Below are 8,829 nucleotides of genomic sequence, written 5' to 3'. Positions count from 1 at the left end.
ATTACTACAGTTACCTGTAGAACATAAATGTACTCCCAAGTATAAACAACTAAGTGATCAGGTATTGAAAGTGTTAAGGACGGAATTGAAAGATGTTGTTTTGTTCATAATAGATGAAGTATCGATGATATCAAATATTACACTTGCATTCACACATCTGCGTCTTTCTGAAATCTATAATACAAATTATGAAAATGATGGATGGTTCGGTAAGAAACATATTTTAGTCCTTGGAGACCTACTGCAACTGCCACCTGTAAGAGAAAAATCTCCATTTGAAAAGACGACTCCTTCAGAGGTTCAAAAACTTATAGGTTCCCTTAATATTCCAAACCTCTGGGAAGATCTATTTTCTTACGAAGAGCTGACTATTAATATGAGGCAAATTAATGATAACTATTTCATTGATATGCTCCATAAGATAAGAATGGAAATTATTACTGAAAGGGACCGCAACATTCTTGTTCGAAAACTCATTCCCCTCAATAGTAATTCAAATGCAAGTAAATTGCGTGAGATTTGTTCTCATCTTGCCAATCTCCCTACTAATACTGTATGTTTGTTACCTACCCCAAATATGTGTGACCAACTCAACTCTGCTATGCTTGACACAATTCAACATCCCGCCATAGAACTCATTGCCACTGATACCTTAGACTGTCCTCGTTACCTTACAACCCGAGCTAATAAAACCCTACAGAAATTTGAAAAAGATTCATCTATGATCTATGACAGCTGGCTTGGAAAAGAAAATGATAATCAAACAAGGTGTGAGGGTAATGTTGAGAAGGAACATTGACGTGAGTCTATTTAGGATTAGTCAATGGCTCTATAGGTACAGTAATAGATGTTCAAAGGGATATCGAAGACAGAACAAAAATTAAAAACGTTAAAATTGAATTCAACCATGGACTCTTGTACGAATTAGAACCTGTAAAAACAAAGTTTGAAATAATGAACCGGGCATATGTTCACCGTGAACAGTTTCCATTATGCATTGCCTATGCCATCTAGTGATGGGCGCAATCGACTAAAAACTATCGATTTAGTCGATAGTAGCTGTTACTATTTTCAGTCGACTAGTTTTACTAAACTATCGACTGAATTTCGCAGTGGTGGGGGTTACTATTTTCAGTCGACTAGTTTTAGTAAAACGACTGAATTTCGCAGTGGTGGGGTTACTATTTTCAGTCGACTAGTTTTAGTAGAACCATGAAGTAAGAGTAAGGAGATCTATCTGTACAGTTTGGAAGTGGCGACAAAACTTGTTCCCGTATTGGGGAGGTACGCCAAATGGAATGGCATGAACAGAGAATGTCAGTGTCAAAAACGTGTCAAACGATGAAACGGAAAGGTTAGAAATATATGGTTATGTTATGACAGGACGTGCAAATACGCAAAATTTGAAGAAAAAGAATGTTATAAATTTTTTAAAAAGATTTTCAAAATCTTATTATTTTTGTAAAATAAAGAGGTGGTATCTTATAATATAATTAAAAGTAGTTGTAATAAAGTAGTTTTCTTATGATGTAATTAAAAGTACAATAAGTTTTTACACATAATAGGATTTGTTTCTTTTACAACTATTTATATTATGTATAAATATTACATACTATAGCATCCTTTAATATTGTTGCTTCTTTTTCCCTACAGCAATATACATACATGTATTCATATTGATTTCAAATTTGTTGAATACAAAATTATATCTATATGTCCGTATAGATATGTAAATTATTCTCTGGTACAGTGTGTGTGTTCTTCTCTCTGTAATATATTTAATTATATTAACTTTAATTAATGTAAAAGTAGTTTGTTTATAGAATATAATTTATTTCTTTTGAATGGAATTTTGTAATTTATATATATAACGCTTCACAACATCATGGGTTTGTCGATACAGGACAAATCACTACAACCTCGCCTCATCGCTCAATACATTAGGTATTACTTATAGAAAAAAATGTTAGTGAGGACATGAAGAGCAAGATCTTAACCATATCCTATAGGACTGCCCAAAGTACACAGAAGAAAGATAATCCTTTCACAGGAAATTAGAAATATAAGGATGGAGAGGTCCATATCACATTGATTCATTTGTGAAAGATCTAGACACAAGTGCACTTAAATCAATTAGCTACTTCCTAACCAAAATAAATGTCAATTTTATTTAAGTCAGAGCTTGCCATTAGAATCCTATACATAGAAGCACATAATTTTAACGTATCACTCATTAGTACTAGACGACGCATTAATTAACGTGCAATAACTTTGCCAAAGAAACTTTAGCTGTAAGATTTTAACCTCTATTAATACTATTGTATATAATGTTATTGTTATCACTGTGTATTTTCTATTAACCCAATACTACCATTAATATTGTATTTTATATCTTTATTTTTGTACTGTTAACCTAGTTCGTAAGGATAGAATGTATTTAATAAGTTTTGTATCATAATTACCAGCTTATGGACCTAACCTGGTCTAAAGCCTTAGTTCTTCACCGGTCATTACATAACCATGTATTTCTAACCTTTCCGTTTCATCGTTTGACACGTTTTTGACACTGACATTCTCTGTTCATACCATTCCATTTGGCGTACCTCCCCAATACGGGAACAAGTTTTGTCGCCACTTTTTTCTTCTATACGCTATCGAGATAGGTCTCCTTACTCTTACTTCATGAGTAGAACGACTGAATTTCGCAGTGGTGGGGGTTACTATTTTCAGTCGACTAGTTTTAGTGAAACGACTGAATTTCGCAGTGGTGGGGTTACTATTTTCAGTCGACTGTTTTACTGAACGACTGAATTTCGCAGTGGTAGGGGTTACTATTTTCAGTCGAATGCTATACAGTGATGCCGAAATCGTGGTACTGTGGTACTAAGCCGTGGTACGAGACCCCCCCACTATGACCTACCGTTGCCCCTACTGGCCTTCTCCAACTCGCTCGCGCGCTACACTCACCAACGTACCCAGGGGGTGTAAGCTGCAATGGAAATAGGTGGTCCAGTATATGTAGTTCGGCCCTAGCAGGCCCTGGTACTGAGGTGGCGTTGATGGCATGCCAGCGCATGCGCACTGATCATGAACGACGTGACGTCACCAAGCGGAAGCCAACCACAGCCAAGGAAATAGTTGGTCCAGTATATGTAGTTCGACCCTAGTACTGAGGTGGCGTTGGTGTCGCTGCAGTTTTTGCGATACATCAGAGAGTATATGAGAGTGCTCACGCCCGGGTTTTGGCCGTGCCCATATAGTGCTGCCCCCTAGTCTAGTACTTAGCCTGGATCAGCTCCTACATCATCTTTAGCATGGACAAGATCCTACATCATCTTTAGCATGGACAAGATCCTACATCATCTTTAGCCTAGAACAGATCCTACATCATCTTTAGCCTGGATCAGATCCTACATCATCTTTAGCCTGGATCAGATCCTACATCATCTTTAGCCTAGAACAGATCCTACATCATCTTTAGCCTGGATCAGATCCTACATCATCTTTAGACTGGATCAGATCGTACATCATCATTGGCCAGGATTAGGACATACAGTTTATATTGTTTTATATCAAATATGTAACTAATATACAAATCTCTAATAATATAAATTATATTCATAAAAGTATTTTAATTTTTCCCGAGCCTTTGTTGCAAACTCTAGTTTTAAAAAATAGAAAAGCCGGAAGATTTCGAAGAAACACAGATTTTATATCGAAGTTTAAAAGCCACCATCTTGGAAATTAATTTAATGATGAAATACTTACTGTCATCAATACTGTCTCCAATTTTTTTCATATTTTTAGGCACAGTTATTATTAATTAAACCAAATTGAAAACCAATTTTTTCTACGAAAATTTAGAAGAATAACTTTATTTAGGGTTACCCTGAAATTTTCAGAATATGTTTAATTGACACAAATCTATAAAACGTATTTTTTAAATTTTAAGTATACAGGCCCGGGTGATTCACGCAATTGTTACAAGTCATAACTCGGTTATTATTGCATTTACAAAAAAATGCAAAAGGAGAAAGATAAATGGTTCGAGGAAAACTACATCTGTAGGTCTTTAACTTTTTTTGGATGCAGCAGTGCATGTGCAATTAACAATTGCATCATTTCTTTATATAGAAATGCATATTGTTTTTTACACAGATCGATTCTTCTGTTCATTCTACGTAAAAAATGATTGGGGTACACATGACAAAAAATTATTAGATCTCGAGATATTTTCAAAAAATGTCTTTATTGAAGAAGATGCTCAAACGCTTCTCCATTACATTCTAATATTCTATATTAGTTATTTTGTTTTCTGGTTCGAAAAAAACGTCGACGTTACAAACTTGAAAGGGTGGTTTCTCAAGATAAAAGTCTGCTCTATCGCGTGGTATAGTTCGATTTTCCGCTGGACCCTAATTTTTTGAGATAAATTGAAAAATATCCTCAAAAATTGGTGCAAAAGTAGTGTCTCTCCGTCTTTAATCATTGTTTAAACATGTTTAAACAATCATAATGTATTAATATGGATATCACTGTATTCGGGAAAGTCTACAGAATCTTTTGCTGTAAAGAACAATTCAATATCTTTTATAATAACCACAATATTTGTTTAAAGTTGAAAAATATGTTTTTTTCAAAGCCATGTTTTTCAAAAACTGTGCGTATAGGAGAAAAATTAAGGACAGATTCGGAATCAGCGCAAAAAACTCTATAAGAAGGACCCAACAGTATATTGAAAACAAATTTGGTGTTGGACAGTGTAATCGGTTCTCCAGAACCGTTAGGCCTGTTGCACAGTCGAGCGCAATTTTCCGGTCTCAAATACGTTCTAAAATTCTAAAAAAAATGTTACATATTTTGGATCCTAAGACGCATTTTATAGAATTTTTTCAGATTTTTTGGTTGCAAACTGTAGTCGTAAACAATGAAAAACCCCCAAAAATCGGAAAAATGCAGATTTCTAGAAAATATGAAAACATGCTATTCTACTGTTTGGTTCCTTGATAAAGTACTACAGCAGGCAGTGTCGTCAAGTTTTTTCAGATTTTTTTTATTGTGGGACATCATTGTCAAAATTTTTTCGACGTTTCTGCTGTGAGGAGGAAAGTTATACTTATTGATTTTACCGCGAGTGTATATTAAGTAATTTTTAACGTTATTACATTTTACATTATTATTACATGTTATTATACATTACAAAACGCAATTGTTTGACCTAAGAAATGCGATTTAATAGAAAGAAGAATTGTGTTCTGTGCGATATATGTACATACTGTGACTCGCAAAAATTTTCGGACGCTCTAAAAATGATAACTTCTTTAATATTGTACTATACGATTTGAACTTTTTGGGAAGCTAGAACAATTAGTTTAGTACAGGATGTGAAAATAATTTTTTCAAAAATAGCAACTGATCGGAATTGTAGAAAAAATGAGAGACACTTGGGGAAACTAAAACACCTGGCAGAAGACTGTGAAGGGGTAGAAAAAATTAACATAAGTATAGAAAAGATAGTACAGGAGAAAAGAGTGGGAGAAATTGTAGAATGGGTTAGGAGTATAGAGAAAAAAGGAAAGAATTAATCACAAGAGATAATCAAGAGAGAGGCGGGATTAGCGGGGAGACATTGGGATTGGGATAGATCAACATAGACAATAAGGTATTTGATGTGGCATGCGATATGGATGGATGGGTGGAGGAACGGATGAATGGATAAATAGAGGGATGAATGGCTTCGAGAATTATAATCCAAGTCCAATTTCTGGGCCACGAGGCTGAAATAAATAAATAAATACGTATTTACTTACTTACTAAAAGTTGCATTTTACAACATCTTTATATGGGCCTACATTGAAAATTTAAAAAATACGTTTTATAGATATGTGTCAATTAAACATATTCTGAAAATTTCGTCAAAATCGGTCAACGTTGCAATAAGCTACAAACGTTTTGATATAAAATAATAATTCTTAAAAAATATTGTGTTATTTTACATCGATATACCCGACCCGACCCGTATCATGTTACAATGTTTCACTCCACCCCGCGGTAACCGAAGCCCTCGAGCTTCACTTCCCTTTTTTCCGTTCGTCATCATAGAATAGTGTTTCCTGAAAATAATGTCTCTGGCCAGACTCGAGTTTTCGACATTTATAGCAAGCTTGCTATAATCGTATTTTATTTGTCAAAATTTAGTTTTCCATTGTAACAGACCTGTACGGTGCAGGCCTGTTACTATTAGACACGCGCCGAACACAACCGATCGACGCCGAGGATTACCGAACGCGTCGTCCGCGTACGACGCGTCACGATGCACGATCCCCGCGCTCCAGGCCATATTCGGCGGGAAACGGACGTCGAGGTTCCGCCATCTTAACGGATACGGAAACTCGACGTCACACATCCGTTCTCCCCGCACCATTCCGCTCACCACCAACCCCCGCCTATAAAAGGCGATGCAAACGAGGCACGGGCCTCTTTTCCAGCCTGGGCAGCATCCCAGGAACACCTTCCTACCTAACCTAGTTCCCACCGGCGTGACAGCATACACGCCAAACACAGTGTGCCCAGATTCCACGTTTTTTTTCGCGCATGCGCGACTTTTCAGCCTCAGTAAAGTACGCTTCGCGAGGAAATGTGGCACCTTGAGCGCCATGCCGAATGGAACTGATTATGAAAAACGAATGAATGAGAAGTGTATTTGTATATATATTCGTATATACATATGAAATATTGAAATATAATATATATATATATATATATATATTCAGATAATAATATAATTCCGACTTATTCTATTGTATTTAGAGGATGGGGAAGAGGGAAGGAGTGCTAAAATAATTAAGCAAGATAAATAATAAACAACAAAATATTTTATTTGGCAGACACAATGACAGCTACCGAAATCTATAAAACACATTTTTTAAGTTATCGTTACAGGCCCAGATAAAAAAGTTGGCAAAACATCATATTTTAAAATTTTGTATAATTCCTACCAATTGCAATCGTAATAAATTTTAGTTTACTTATTCTCTAGCGAACTAGTCGGTCTAACATCTTAAAAAAATTCAAGTCCTTTGGACCAATTTCTAAAAAGTTATGCGATTTTTAAGCGTGTCCACTTATTACCGCCGCTGACTGTAGCTGCCTCAGGGCTCTGCTACATCATCGCATCGGCCGCAACATAGCTACGTTACTGGTTTGACGCGCATGCGCGAAAAAAAACGTGGAATCTGGGCACACTGGCCAAACAGAGAGGGCAGCATCCCTCTCTGCCGCTCAGGCAGCATCCTGAGCAAACCTCTCGGGCAGCATCCCGAGAACTCCGACAGCTACCGGAGACGATTAAATGTAGGGGCAGCATCCTCTACATTTGCCGTAGAACCGCCACGAGGATTTTCCCGACTCGTGGCAGGGTTTCCCGACCACTCCTGTCTGAACCCAGTCGCCGGCACAAGCACCAGGTCCACGAATACGCGTCGCGTCGCGATGACCGATCACGCAAGGATCGCCCCTAGAATCACGGGTCCGTAAGACCGTCCATGAGACACAAGGTTACGCGAATGTACGAGCAGTGAGGCCCGTAAAATACATATACACGTTGTCGTTATTTCACGTCCCGCGCACCTCGTCCATTTTCAGCTTCAGTCGATTCTCTCGCCGGCATGCATGGGTGATGACGATACCGCCGCTCATGATCGACGGGCACCGCGAGCAAATGTGCCGCTCGCCATTACCAGCGGTCCTGGCGGAGACGACCACCCGGAGACAACAGCAGAGGACAATCCGGCCAATCCTGGCGACAGCAACGCTCACGGGGACCACCACGAGGAACCGACCACAGGGGGTTATCCGGCCAATCCTGGCGACGGCAACGAACCCCGAGCTACCAGAGGAGGAGCAGCCGGGAAACGGGGGGCAACCAGTGGCACCGTGGCGGAGGACGCCAGGAACACCGGCCCCGATCACATACGCCGGAAGGCATGCGCCTTGCTCCACGACCTGGTACCAGCTACCCAACGGCCGCTACGTAGAGGTACCGAACCGGTTCGTAGCGAAACGGGAGTACCGAGCTTCACTCGGAGAAGAGCGTTGGATGCTCTTTTTCGACCGAAGCGGACGCCTTCGCCGATGCAAACGCCGGAACCAGCAAGCAGGTGACCGGAAGGGACACGCGCGCCGCGGTCCCCCTCCCCGCGCCGGGGAGGACGGTAGTAATTAAGTTAGGTTAGCATTTACGTTAGGGTAGTATTTTCTTACGGCACCGCGACAGCAAACGCGGACCGCCGAACCACATCGATCAACTTTTTTTTTTTCTCTTTCTCCTCGCATCGCTGCGCCATACCCGACGAGCGGGATCAAGGGTCTTTTCGGTTTTTTTTTATTTCCAGGAAGCGGCTGCAAGGGGATCGAGTTCTTAATCATGACTCGCGCACCGACGAGCGCTGACCAGAGCGTTAGTACGATACGTGATACCCGCGAACACATGTATATACACGTTTAGTATTAGATTTGCATGGTAATGATACATTAGTAGTATTCCGGTTATATCTAAGTGTAAGACTGTACCTGATGTCACGAAAGTGACCTGTTTCCTTTACAATAAATGGGTGCCTCGCTCTCTTACGTTTCGCTGTCCCGAAGGGGGAGGGGGGTGTAACAGACCTGTACGGTGCAGGCCTGTTACTATTAGACACGCGCCGAACACAACCGATCGACTTTTTTTTTTCGCTGTCCCGAAGGGGGAGAGGCATGTAACGGTTCTGCTTCCGACGGAGAAGTCGTCGCGGCGTCGTATCCTCTCGTGCTGGAATAACTCGTCGAGCC

The 8,829-nt window shown here is 39.6% G+C and overlaps 1 long non-coding RNA gene across 1 annotated transcript; it reads right to left on the bottom strand.

The window, feature by feature from the left end:
• Positions 1-1,562: 1,562 nt before the first annotated feature.
• LOC143219358 (uncharacterized) lies at positions 1,563-2,879 on the bottom strand. Its single transcript, XR_013011298.1, has 2 exons — positions 2,463-2,879; positions 1,563-1,767 (listed from the first exon to the last, which is right to left on the bottom strand). It is a non-coding gene; the product is annotated as an uncharacterized LOC143219358 (long non-coding RNA).
• Between the last annotated feature and the right edge of the window lie 5,950 nt (positions 2,880-8,829).

This window comes from Lasioglossum baleicum, unplaced genomic scaffold (assembly GCF_051020765.1).
Source record: "Lasioglossum baleicum unplaced genomic scaffold, iyLasBale1 scaffold0025, whole genome shotgun sequence".
Classification (NCBI taxonomy): domain Eukaryota; kingdom Metazoa; phylum Arthropoda; class Insecta; order Hymenoptera; family Halictidae; genus Lasioglossum; species Lasioglossum baleicum.
Note: the sequence above shows the minus strand (reverse complement) of the source record. Positions and strands in the feature narration are given on the sequence as shown.